Below are 12,500 nucleotides of genomic sequence, written 5' to 3'. Positions count from 1 at the left end.
TAACCCTAACCCTAGCCTAACCCTAAGCCTAACCCTAAGGGAGCAATTTGAAAGTGTGGCCGGCGCGAGGGACGCCTGTGCGGGCGTGGAGAGTCGATGTGGAGTCCTTGTGAGCATGGAGTGTGTTGTAAGGGCGTGTTTCTGCCTGTGCCTTGACCCTAACACTAACCCTAACCCTAGCGCTAACCCTAACCGTAGCCGTCACCCGAACCCTAACCCGAGCCCTAGCCCTAGCCCTAACCCTAACCCTAACCCTAACGGAGCAATTTGAAAGTGTGGCCGGCGTGAGGGGCGCCTGTGCGGGCGTGGAGAGTCAATGTGGAGTGCTTGTGAGCATGGAGTGTGTAGTAAGGGCGTGTTTCTGCCTGTGCCTTGACCCTAACCCTAACCCGAACCCTAACCCTAACCGCGGGTGCGGGGGGTTGAACAAACACCGGGGAAGCCATTAACCACCAGCGGGGAGTACATTAAGCAGTTGCCCTTAGTCTCAGGAGCAGCGGGGAACAGATTATCCAACAGCCGGGAAAACATTCACCAACTTCGGGGGAAAACATGAACGAAATATCGGGAAGACATGAACCAACGGCAGGCAAAACACTGGGGAAGCCAGGAACCAACAACGGGGAGTACACTAAGCAGCTGCCCTTAGTCTCAGGAGTAGCGGGGAAGAGATTAAGCAGCAGCCGGGAAAAGATCAGCCAACCGCGGGGGAACTCATTAACCAGTGTCGTGGGAACGCATTAACCAGTTTCGTGGGAACTCATTAACCAGTTTCGGGAAAACTTCCACCAAAGGCGGGGAAAGCATCAACCAACGGCGGGGAAGCCATTGTCCAACAGGGGGGGGGGAGCACATCAAGCAGCTGCCCTTAGTCTCAGGAGCAGCGGGGAAGAGATTAAGCAGCAGCCGGGAAAAGATCAGCCAACCGCGGGGGAACTCATTAACCAGTTTCGTGGGAACTCATTAACCAGTTTCGGGAAACCGTCCACCTAAGGCGGGGAAAACATCAAACAACGGCGGGGAAGCCATTGTCCAACAGGGGGGAGCACATTAAGCAGCTGCCCTTAGTATCAGGAGCAGCGGGGATCAGATTAAGCAACAGCCGGGAAAAGATCAGGAAACCGCGGGGGAACTCATTAACCAGTTTCGTGGGAACTCATTAACCAGTTTCGGGAAAACATCAACCAAAGGCGGGGAAAGCATCAACCAACGGCGGGGAAGCCACTGTCCAACAGTGGGGAGCACATTAAGCAGCTGCCCTTAGTCTCAGGAGCAGCGGGGATCAGATTAAGCAACAGCCTGGGAAAAGATCAACCAACCGCGGGGGAACTCATTAACCAGTTTCCTGGGAACTCATTAACCAGTTTCGTGGGAACTCATTAACCAGTTTCGGGAAAACCTCCACCAAAGGCGGGGAAAGCATGAACCAACGGCGGGGAAGCCATTGTCCAACCGGGGGGAGCACATTAAGCAGCTGCCCTTAGTATCAGGAGCAGCGGGGTACAAATGAACCAGCAGCGGGGAAAACAACTTCGTGGGAACTCATTAACCAGTTTCGTGGGAACTCATTAACCAGTTTCGGGGGAACTCATTAACCAGTTTCGGGAAAACTTCCACCAAAGGCGGGGAAAGCATCAACCAACGGCCGGGAAGCCATTGTCCAACAGTGGGGAGCACATTAAGCAGCTGCCCTTAGTATCAGGAGCAGCGGGGATCAGATTAAGCAACAGCCGGGAAAAGATCAGCCAACCGCGGGGGAACTCATTAACCAGTTTCCTGGGAACTCATTAACCAGTTTCGTGGGAACTCATTAACCAGTTTCGGGAAAACCTCCACCAAAGGCGGGGAAAGCATGAACCAACGGCGGGGAAGCCATTGTCCAACCGGGGGGAGCACATTAAGCAGCTGCCCTTAGTATCAGGAGCAGCGGGGATCAGATTAAGCAACAGCCGGGAAAAGATCAGCCAACCGCGGGGGAACTCATTAACCAGTTTCCTGGGAACTCATTAACCAGTTTCGGGAAAACTTCCACCAAAGGCGGGGAAAACATGCACCAACGGCGGGGAAGCCTTTGTCCAACAGGGGGGAGCACATTAAGCAGCTGCCCTTAGTATCAGGAGCAGCGGGGTACAAATGAACCAGCAGCGGGGAAAACAGCTTCGTGGGAACTCATTAACCAGTTTCGGGGGAACTCATTAACCAGTTTCGGGAAAACGTCCACCAAAGGCGGGGAAAACATCAACCAACGGCGGGGAAGCCATTGTCCAACGGGGGGAGCACATTAAGCAGCTGCCCTTAGTATCAGGAGCAGCGGGGAACAGATTAAGCAACAGCCGGGAAAAGAACAGCCAACCGCGGGGGAACTCATTAACCAGTTTCGTGGGAACTCATTAACCAGTTTCGTGGGAACTCATTAACCAGTTTCGGGAAAACGTCCACCAAAGGCGGGGAAAACACCAACCAACGTCGGGGAAGCCTTTGTCCAACAGTGGGGAGCACATTAAGCAGCTGCCCTTAGTATCAGGAGCAGCGGGGATCAGATTAAGCAACAGGAGGGAAAAGATCAGCCAACCGCGGGGGAACTCATTAACCAGTTTCGTGGGAACTCATTAACCAGTTTCGGGAAAACTTCCACCAAAGGCGGGGAAAACATGCACCAACGGCGGGGAAGCCATTGTCCAACAGGGGGGAGCACATTAAGCAGCTGCCCTTAGTATCAGGAGCAGCGGGGTACAAATGAACCAGCAGCGGGGAAAACAACTTCGTGGGAACTCATTAACCAGTTTCGTGGGAACTCATTAACCAGTTTCGGGAAAACGTCCACCAAAGGCGGGGAAAGCATCAACCAACGGCGGGGAAGCCATTGTCCAACAGTGGGGAGCACATTAGGCAGCTGCCCTTAGTATCAGGAGCAGCGGGGATCAGATTAAGCAACAGCCGGGAAAAGAACAGCCAACCGCGGGGGAACTCATTAACCAGTTTCGTGGGAACTCATTAACCAGTTTCGTGGGAACTCATTAACCAGTTTCGGGAAAACGTCCACCAAAGGCGGGGAAAACATGCACCAACGGCGGGGAAGCCATTGTCCAACAGGGGGGAGCACATTAAGCAGCTGCCCTTAGTATCAGGAGCGGCGGGGATCAGATTAAGCAACAGCCGGGAAAAGATCAACCAACCGCGGGGGAACTCATTAACCAGTTTCGTGGGAACTCATTAACCAGTTTCCTGGGAACTCATTAACCAGTTTCGGGAAAAATTCAACCAGAGGCGGGGAAAGCATCAACCAACGGCGGGGAAGCCTTTGTCCAACAGGGGGGAGCACATTAAGCAGCTGCCCTTAGTATCAGGAGCAGCGGGGTACAAATGAACCAGCAGCGGGGAAAACAGCTTCGTGGGAACTCATTAACCAGTTTCGGGGGAACTCATTAACCAGTTTCGGGAAAACTTCCACCAAAGGCGGGGAAAGCATGAACCAACGGCGGGGAAGGCATTGTCCAACCGGGGGGAGCACATTAAGCAGCTGCCCTTAGTATCAGGAGCAGCGGGGATCAGATTAAGCAACAGCCGGGAAAAGATCAGCCAACCCGGGGGAACTCATTAACCAGTTTCGGGGGAACTCATTAACCAGTTTCGGGAAAACGTCCACCAAAGGCGGGGAAAACATCAACCAACGGCGGGGAAGCCTTTGTCCAACAGGGGGGAGCACATTAAGCAGCTGCCCTTAGTATCAGGAGCAGCGGGGTACAAATGAACCAGCAGCGGGGAAAACAGCTTCGTGGGAACTCATTAACCAGTTTCGGGGGAACTCATTAACCAGTTTCGGGAAAACTTCCACCAAAGGCGGGGAAAGCATGAACCAACGGCGGGGAAGGCATTGTCCAACCGGGGGGAGCACATTAAGCAGCTGCCCTTAGTATCAGGAGCAGCGGGGATCAGATTAAGCAACAGCCGGGAAAAGATCAGCCAACCGCGGGGGAACTCATTAACCAGTTTCGTGGGAACTCATTAACCAGTTTCGGGAAAACTGCCACCAACGGCGGGGAAAACATGCACCAACGGCGGGGAAGCCATTGTCCAACAGGGGGGAGCACATTAAGCAGCTGCCCTTAGTATCAGGAGCAGCGGGGTACAAATGAACAAGCAGCGGGGAAAACAACTCCGTGGGAACTCATTAACCAGTTTCGTGGGAACTCATTAACCAGTTTCGGGAAAACGTCCACCAAAGGCGGGGAAAACATGCACCAACGGCGGGGAAGCCATTGTCCAACAGGGGGGAGCACATTAAGCAGCTGCCCTTAGTATCAGGAGCAGCGGGGTACAAATGAACCAGCAGCGGGGAAAACAACTTCGTGGGAACTCATTAACCAGTTTCGGGGGAACTCATTAACCAGTTTCGGGAAAACGTCCACCAAAGGCGGGGAAAACATCAACCAACGGCGGGGAAGCCATTGTCCAACAGGGGGGAGCACATTAAGCAGCTGCCCTAAGTATCAGGAGCAGCGGGGATCAGATTAAGCAACAGCCGGGAAAAGATCAACCAACCGCGGGGGAACTCATTAACCAGTTCCGTGGGAACTCATTAACCAGTTTCGTGGGAACTCATTAACCAGTTTCGGGAAAACGTCCACCAAAGGCGGGGAAAACATCAACCAACGGCGGGGAAGCCATTGTCCAACAGTGGGGAGCACATTAAGCAGCTGCCCTTAGTGTCAGGAGCAGCGGGGATCAGATTAAGCAACAGCCGGGAAAAGATCAGGAAACCGCGGGGGAACTCATTAACCAGTTTCGTGGGAACTCATTAACCAGTTTCGGGAAAACCTCCACCAAAGGCGGGGAAAGCATGAACCAACGGCCGGGAAGCCCTTGTCCAAAAGTGGGGAGCACATTAAGTGGCTGCCCTTAGTATCAGGAGCAGCGGGGATCAGATTAAGCAACAGCCGGGAAAAGATCAGCCAACCGCGGGGGAACTCATTAACCAGTTTCGTGGGAACTCATTAACCAGTTTCGGGAATACTTCCACCAAAGGCGGGGAAAACATGAACCAACGGCGGGGAAGCCATTGTCCAACAGTGGGGAGCACATTAAGCAGCTGCCCTTAGTATCAGGAGCAGCGGGGTACAAATGAACCAGCAGCGGGGAAAACAGCTTCGTGGGAACTCATTAACCAGTTTCGTGGGAACTCATTAACCAGTTTCGTGGGAACTCATTAACCAGTTTCGGGAAAACATCCACCAAAGGCGGGGAAAGCATCAACCAACGGCGGGGAAGCCATTGTCCAGCAGTGGGGAGCACATTAAGCAGCTGCCCTTAGTATCAGGAGCAGCGGGGTACAAATGAACAAGCAGCGGGGAAAACAACTCCGTGGGAACTCATTAACCAGTTTCCTGGGAACTCATTAACCAGTTTCGGGAAACCTTCCACCAAAGGCGGGGAAAACATGCACCAACGGCGGGGAAGCCATTGTCCAACAGGGGGGAGTACATTAAGCAGCTGCCCTTAGTATCAGGAGCAGCGGGGATCAGATTAAGCAACAGCCGGGAAAAGATCAGCCAACCGCGGGGGAACTCATTAACCAGTTTCGTGGGAACTCATTAACCAGTTTCGGGAAAACATCAACCAGAGGCGGGGAAAACATGCACCAACGGCGGGGAAGCCATTGTCCAACAGGGGGGAGTACATTAAGCAGCTGCCCTTAGTATCAGGAGCAGCGGGGTACAAATGAACCAGCAGCGGGGAAAACAACTCCGTGGGAACTCATTAACCAGTTTCGTGGGAACTCATTAACCAGTTTCGGGAAACCTTCCACCAAAGGCGGGGAAAACATGCACCAACGGCGGGGAAACCATTGTCCAACAGGGGGGAGCACATTAAGCAGCTGCCCTTAGTATCAGGAGCAGCGGGGTACAAATGAACCAGCAGCGGGGACAACAACTCCGTGGGAACTCATTAACCAGTTTCGTGGGAACTCATTAACCAGTTTCGGGAAACCTTCCACCAAAGGCGGGGAAAACATGCACCAACGGCGGGGAAGCCATTGTCCAACAGGGGGGAGCACATTAAGCAGCTGCCCTTAGTATCAGGAGCAGCGGGGATCAGATTTAGCAGCAGCCGGGAAAAGATCAGGAAACCGCGGGGGAACTCATTAACCAGTTTCGTGGGAACTCATTAACCAGTTTCGGGAAAACATCAACCAGAGGCGGGGAAAGCATCAACCAACGGCGGGGAAGCCTTTGTCCAACAGGGGGGAGCACATTAAGCAGCTGCCCTTAGTATCAGGAGCAGCGGTGCACAAATGAACCAGCAGCGGGGAAAACAGCTTCGTGGGAACTCATTAACCAGTTTCGGGGGAACTCATTAACCAGTTTCGGGAAATCTTCCACCAGAGGCGGGGAAAGCATCAACCAACGGCGGGGAAGCCTTTGTCCAACAGGGGGGAGCACATTAAGCAGCTGCCCTTAGTCTCAGGAGCAGCGGGGAACAGATTAAGCAACAGCCGGGAAAAGATCAGCCAACCGCGGGGGAACTCATTAACCAGTTTCGTGGGAACTCATTAACCAGTTTCGTGGGAACTCATTAACCAGTTTCGGGAAAACGTCCACCAAAGGCGGGGAAAGCATCAGCCAACGGCGGGGAAGCCATTGTCCAACAGTGGGGAGCACATTAAGCAGCTGCCCTTAGTATCAGGAGCAGCGGGGATCAGATTAAGCAACAGCCGGGAAAAGATCAGCCAACCGCGGGGGAACTCATTAACCAGTTTCCTGGGAACTCATTAACCAGTTTCGGGAAATCCTCCACCAAAGGCGGGGAAAGCATCGACCAACGGCCGGGAAGCCTTTGTCCAACAGTGGGGAGCACATTAAGCAGCTGCCCTTAGTCTCAGGAGCAGCGGGGTACAAATGAACCAGCAGCGGGGAAAACAACTTCGTGGGAACTCATTAACCAGTTTCGTGGGAACTCATTAACCAGTTTCGGGAAAACATCCACCAGAGGCGGGGAAAGCATCAACCAACGGCGGGGAAGCCATTGTCCAACAGGGGGCAGTACATTAAGCAGCTGCCCTAAGTATCAGGAGCAGCGGGGATCAGATTAAGCAACAGCCGGGAAAAGATCAGCCAACCGCGGGGGAACTCATTAACCAGTTTCGTGGGAACTCATTAACCAGTTTCGGGGGAACTCATTAACCAGTTTCGGGAAACCTTCCACCAAAGGCGGGGAAAACATCAACCAGCGGCGGGGAAGCCATTGTCCAACAGGCGGGAGCACATTAAGCAGCTGCCCTTAGTATCAGGAGCAGCGGGGTACAAATGAACCAGCAGCGGGGAAAACAGCTTCGTGGGAACTCATTAACCAGTTTCGGGGGAACTCATTAACCAGTTTCGGGAAAACATCAACCAGAGGCGGGGAAAGCATCAACCAACGGCGGGGAAGCCTTCGTCCAACAGGGGGGAGCACATTAAGCAGCTGCCCTTAGTATCAGGAGCAGCGGGGTGCAAATGAACCAGCAGCGGGGAAAACAACTTCGTGGGAACTCATTAACCAGTTTCGTGGGAACTCATTAACCAGTTTCGTGGGAACTCATTAACCAGTTTCGGGAAAACGTCCACCAAAGGCGGGGAAAGCATCAACCAACGGCGGGGAAGCCATTGTCCAACAGACGGGAGCACATTAAGCAGCTGCCCTTAGTATCAGGAGCAGCGGGGATCAGAGTAAGCAACAGCCGGGAAAAGATCAGCCAACCGCGGGGGAACTCATTAACCAGTTTCGTGGGAACTCATTAACCAGTTTCGGGAAAACTTCCACCAAAGGCGGGGAAAACATGCACCAACGGCGGGGAAGCCATTGTCCAACAGGGGGGAGCACATTAAGCAGCTGCCCTTAGTATCAGGAGCAGCGGGGTACAAATGAACCAGCAGCGGGGAAAAAAACTTCGTGGGAACTCATTAACCAGTTTCGTGGGAACTCATTAACCAGTTTCGGGAAAACTTCCACCAAAGGCGGGGAAAACATGCACCAACGGCGGGGAAGCCATTGTCCAACAGGGGGGAGCACATTAAGCAGCTGCCCTTAGTATCAGGAGCAGCGGGGTACAAATGAACCAGCAGCGGGGAAAACAACTTCGTGGGAACTCATTAACCAGTTTCGTGGGAACTCATTAACCAGTTTCGGGAAAACGTCCACCAAAGGCGGGGAAAGCATCAACCAACGGCGGGGAAGCCATTGTCCAACAGGGGGAAGTACATTAAGCAGCTGCCCTTAGTATCAGGAGCAGCGGGGTACAAATGAACCAGCAGCGGGGAAAGCAACTTCGTGGGAACTCATTAACCAGTTTCGTGGGAACTCATTAACCAGTTTCGGGAAAACATCAACCAGAGGCGGGGAAAGCATCAACCAACGGCGGGGAAGCCATTGTCCTACAGTGGGGAGCACATTAAGCAGCTGCCCTTAGTATCAGGAGCCGCGGGGATCAGATTAAGCAACAGCCGGGAAAAGATCAGCCAACCGCGGGGGAACTCATTAACCAGTTTCGTGGGAACTCATTAACCAGTTTCTGGGGAACTCATTAACCAGTTTCGGGAAATCCTCCACCAAAGGCGGGGAAAGCATCGACCAACGGCCGGGAAGCCTTTGTCCAACAGTGGGGAGCACATTAAGCAGCTGCCCTTAGTCTCAGGAGCAGCGGGGTACAAATGAACCAGCAGCGGGGAAAACAACTTCGTGGGAACTCATTAACCAGTTTCGTGGGAACTCATTAACCAGTTTCGGGAAAACATCCACCAGAGGCGGGTAAAGCATCAACCAACGGCGGGGAAGCCATTGTCCAACAGGGGGCAGTACATTAAGCAGCTGCCCTAAGTATCAGGAGCAGCGGGGATCAGATTAAGCAACAGCCGGGAAAAGATCAACCAACCGCGGGGGAACTCATTAACCAGTTTCGTGGGAACTCATTAACCAGTTTCGGGGGAACTCATTAACCAGTTTCGGGAAAACATCAACCAGAGGCGGGGAAAGCATCAACCAACGGCGGGGAAGCCTTCGTCCAACAGGGGGGAGCACATTAAGCAGCTGCCCTTAGTATCAGGAGCAGCGGGGTGCAAATGAACCAGCAGCGGGGAAAACAACTTCGTGGGAACTCATTAACCAGTTTCGTGGGAACTCATTAACCAGTTTCGGGAAAACATCCACCAGAGGCGGGTAAAGCATCAACCAACGGCGGGGAAGCCATTGTCCAACAGGGGGCAGTACATTAAGCAGCTGCCCTTAGTATCAGGAGCTGCGGGGATCAGACTAAGCAACAGCCGGGAAAACATTAACCAACTTCGGGGGAACTCATTAACCAATTATTTGATGACCGGTAGGCGGCGCTCTATCGGCTTCGGCGACCGGCGGGTGGCGGTTCGGGGTCGTGGCGACCCGGGGCGAGGCGGCCCGGCCGTTGAAATCGCGAAAAAACGCGTTTTTAAAAAGAACCGTCGGTCCCCATCGGGATGGATTTGACCCCCTCATGCCGCCGTCGGGACCTCTTCGGCGGCATGACTACCGGAGGTGTTCCCGCCGAGGTGGACACTTGCATTTTCTGGCACGGTGGGTTGGCGGGGTACCTGCAGAATAGCAGGAAGGCGATGGCAATGACATGTGGCAACTCATTAACCAGTTTTGACTTTGCTGCATTGAAGGCGGAAAATCGAAACAGGGCCCCGCTCGAGCCCCCAGGTCTGCCGGGACCGCACCGGGCCGCCGCCCCGACGGCCGTTCGGCCAGAATGGGCTAGTATTTCTCCGGATTTTTGGCCGTTTTTCCGACTTTTTCGGACGTCGGAAAAGCGGCGGCCTGGCCACCGGCCGCGGCCGGGGGTGCCTTCCCCTCGAGCGAGGGCCCGGAATTCACCCGTTTGCAGCCCCGGAGGAGCTCCGCCGGCGGCCGGAATGGTTGAGACCATCGGCCGCGCTGAACGGAGCTCGGGTAACTCATTAACCAAACTGGACTTGGCCCCTGGCGCAGGAGGGGGGGTCCAGGTGAGGGCTGGCAGGCCGTGGCCACCCGGCAGCAGTGATGCACCCGCGATGGCGGTAGTCCTTCCGATTCGGAGGCTCCCTGGCCCCGCAGAGCAAAAATGGGAGCCGCACGGAGCTCTATGAAGTCAGATCCGGTCGGTGGTGGCGGGGCAGGGTGCACGGTTTCCCGCAGAGCTCGGCGGATCCGTCCCGCCGAGGTGGCCACTCGCATTTTCTGGCAGGGGAGTCCCGAGGCTGGTTAACCAGTTACCCCCGGAAGTGGGGATGGAGTTGAGATTGAACCGTTTTGCGGGGCCTCCGGGCCCCTTCCCCGGTAGGACTACCGGGGCACACCCCGCCGAGGTGGCCACTTGCATTTTCTGGCACGGGGGGTTGGCGGGGTACCTGCAGAATAGCAGGAAGGCGATGGCAATGACATGTGGCAACTCATTAACCAGTTTTGAGTTTGCTGCATTGAAGGAGGAAAATCGAAGCAGGGCCCCGCTCGAGCCCCCAGGTCTGCCGGGACCGCACCGGGCCCGCCGCCCCGACGGCCGTTCGGCCAGATTGGGCTAGTATTTCCCCGGATTTTCGGCCGTTTTTCCGACTTTTTCGGCCGTCGGAAAAGCGGCGGCCTGGGCACCGGCCGCGGCCGGGGGTGCCTTCCCCTCGAGCGAGGGCCCGGACCTCACCCGGTTGCAGCCCCGGGTGGGGCTCCGCCGGCGGCCGGAATGGTTGAGACCATCGGCCGCGCTGAACGGAGGTCTGGTAAATCATTAACCAAACTGGACTTAGTCTCTGGCAAGAGAGATGGTCCAGCCGACGGGCACGACCGAGGGCCCGGACCTCACCCGGCTGCAGCCCCGGGTGGGGCTCCGCCGGCGGCCGGAATGGTTGAGACCATCGGCCGCGCTGAACGGAGGTCTGGTAAATCATTAACCAAACTGGACTTAGTCTCTGGCAAGAGAGATGGTCCAGCCGACGGGCACGACCGAGGGCCCGGACCTCACCCGGCTGCAGCCCCGGGTGGGGCTCCGCCGGCGGCCGGAATGGTTGAGACCATCGGCCGCGCTGAACGGAGGTCTGGTAAATCATTAACCAAACTGGACTTAGTCTCTGGCAAGAGAGATGGTCCAGCCGACGGGCACGACCGAGGGCCCGGACCTCACCCGGTTGCAGCCCCGGGTGGAGCTCCGCCGGCGGCCGGAATGGTTGAGACCATCGGCCGCGCTGAACGGAGGTCTGGTAAATCATTAACCAAACTGGACTTAGTCTCTGGCAAGAGAGATGGTCCAGCCGACGGGCACGACCGAGGGCCCCGGACCTCACCCGGTTGCAGCCCCGGGTGGAGCTCCGCCGGCGGCCGGAATGGTTGAGACCATCGGCCGCGCTGAACGGAGCTCTGGTAAATCATTAACCAAACTGGACTTAGTCTCTGGCAAGAGAGATGGTCCAGCCGACGGGCACGACCGAGGGCCCCGGACCTCACCCGGTTGCAGCCCCGGGTGGAGCTCCGCCGGCGGCCGGAATGGTTGAGACCATCGGCCGCGCTGAACGGAGCTCTGGTAAATCATTAACCAAACTGGACTTAGTCTCTGGCAAGAGAGATGGTCCAGCCGACGGGCACGACCGAGGGCCCCGGACCTCACCCGGTTGCAGCCCCGGGTGGAGCTCCGCCGGCGGCCGGAATGGTTGAGACCATCGGCCGCGCTGAACGGAGCTCTGGTAAATCATTAACCAAACTGGACTTAGTCTCTGGCAAGAGAGATGGTCCAGCCGACGGGCACGACCGAGGGCCCCGGACCTCACCCGGTTGCAGCCCCGGGTGGAGCTCCGCCGGCGGCAGGAATGGTTGAGACCATCGGCCGCGCTGAACGGAGCTCTGGTAAATCATTAACCAAACTGGACTTAGTCTCTGGCAAGAGAGATGGTCCAGACGACGGGCACGGTGGCAGAGTTAGCCGAACTTGACTTAGCCTCTGGCCGCAGAGAGGGTCCATCAAACGGGGCACGGTGGGAGATTAAGCCGCACTAGGCTCAGGCTCTGGCCACGGGAGGGTGGCCCAGGTGTGAGCCGGCAGTAAATGGTGAACCAGTGAAAAGCCAGCACCCGAGGGTGCGGTTGTGCTGCCGACTTGGAGGCTCCCTGTGCCCGCAGAGCAAAAATGTGAGCACAGACGGAAGTCTATGAAGTCAGATCCGGTCGGCGGTCGCCAGGCTCGGTGCATGGTTTCCCGCAGAGGTTGGTGGATCCGTCCCGCCGAGGTGGGCACCTGCATTTTCTGGCACAAGTGTCCGGAGGCTGGTTAATGAGTTGCCGCCGGTAGCCCGCATGGAGTTGCGATTGACCCGTTTTGCGGGCCCCCCAGGCCTCATTCTCGGTAGGACTACCGGGCCGCACCCCGCCGAGGTGGACACCTGCATTTTCTGGCAGGGGGGGTTGGCGGGGTGCCCGGGGATTTTCGGGAACTCGTTTTTCAGAACATTTTTTGGCTAGCGGTGTCAGTT

Source organism: Mustelus asterias, unplaced genomic scaffold (assembly GCF_964213995.1).
Source record: "Mustelus asterias unplaced genomic scaffold, sMusAst1.hap1.1 HAP1_SCAFFOLD_2536, whole genome shotgun sequence".
NCBI lineage: Eukaryota > Metazoa > Chordata > Chondrichthyes > Carcharhiniformes > Triakidae > Mustelus > Mustelus asterias.
Note: the sequence above shows the minus strand (reverse complement) of the source record.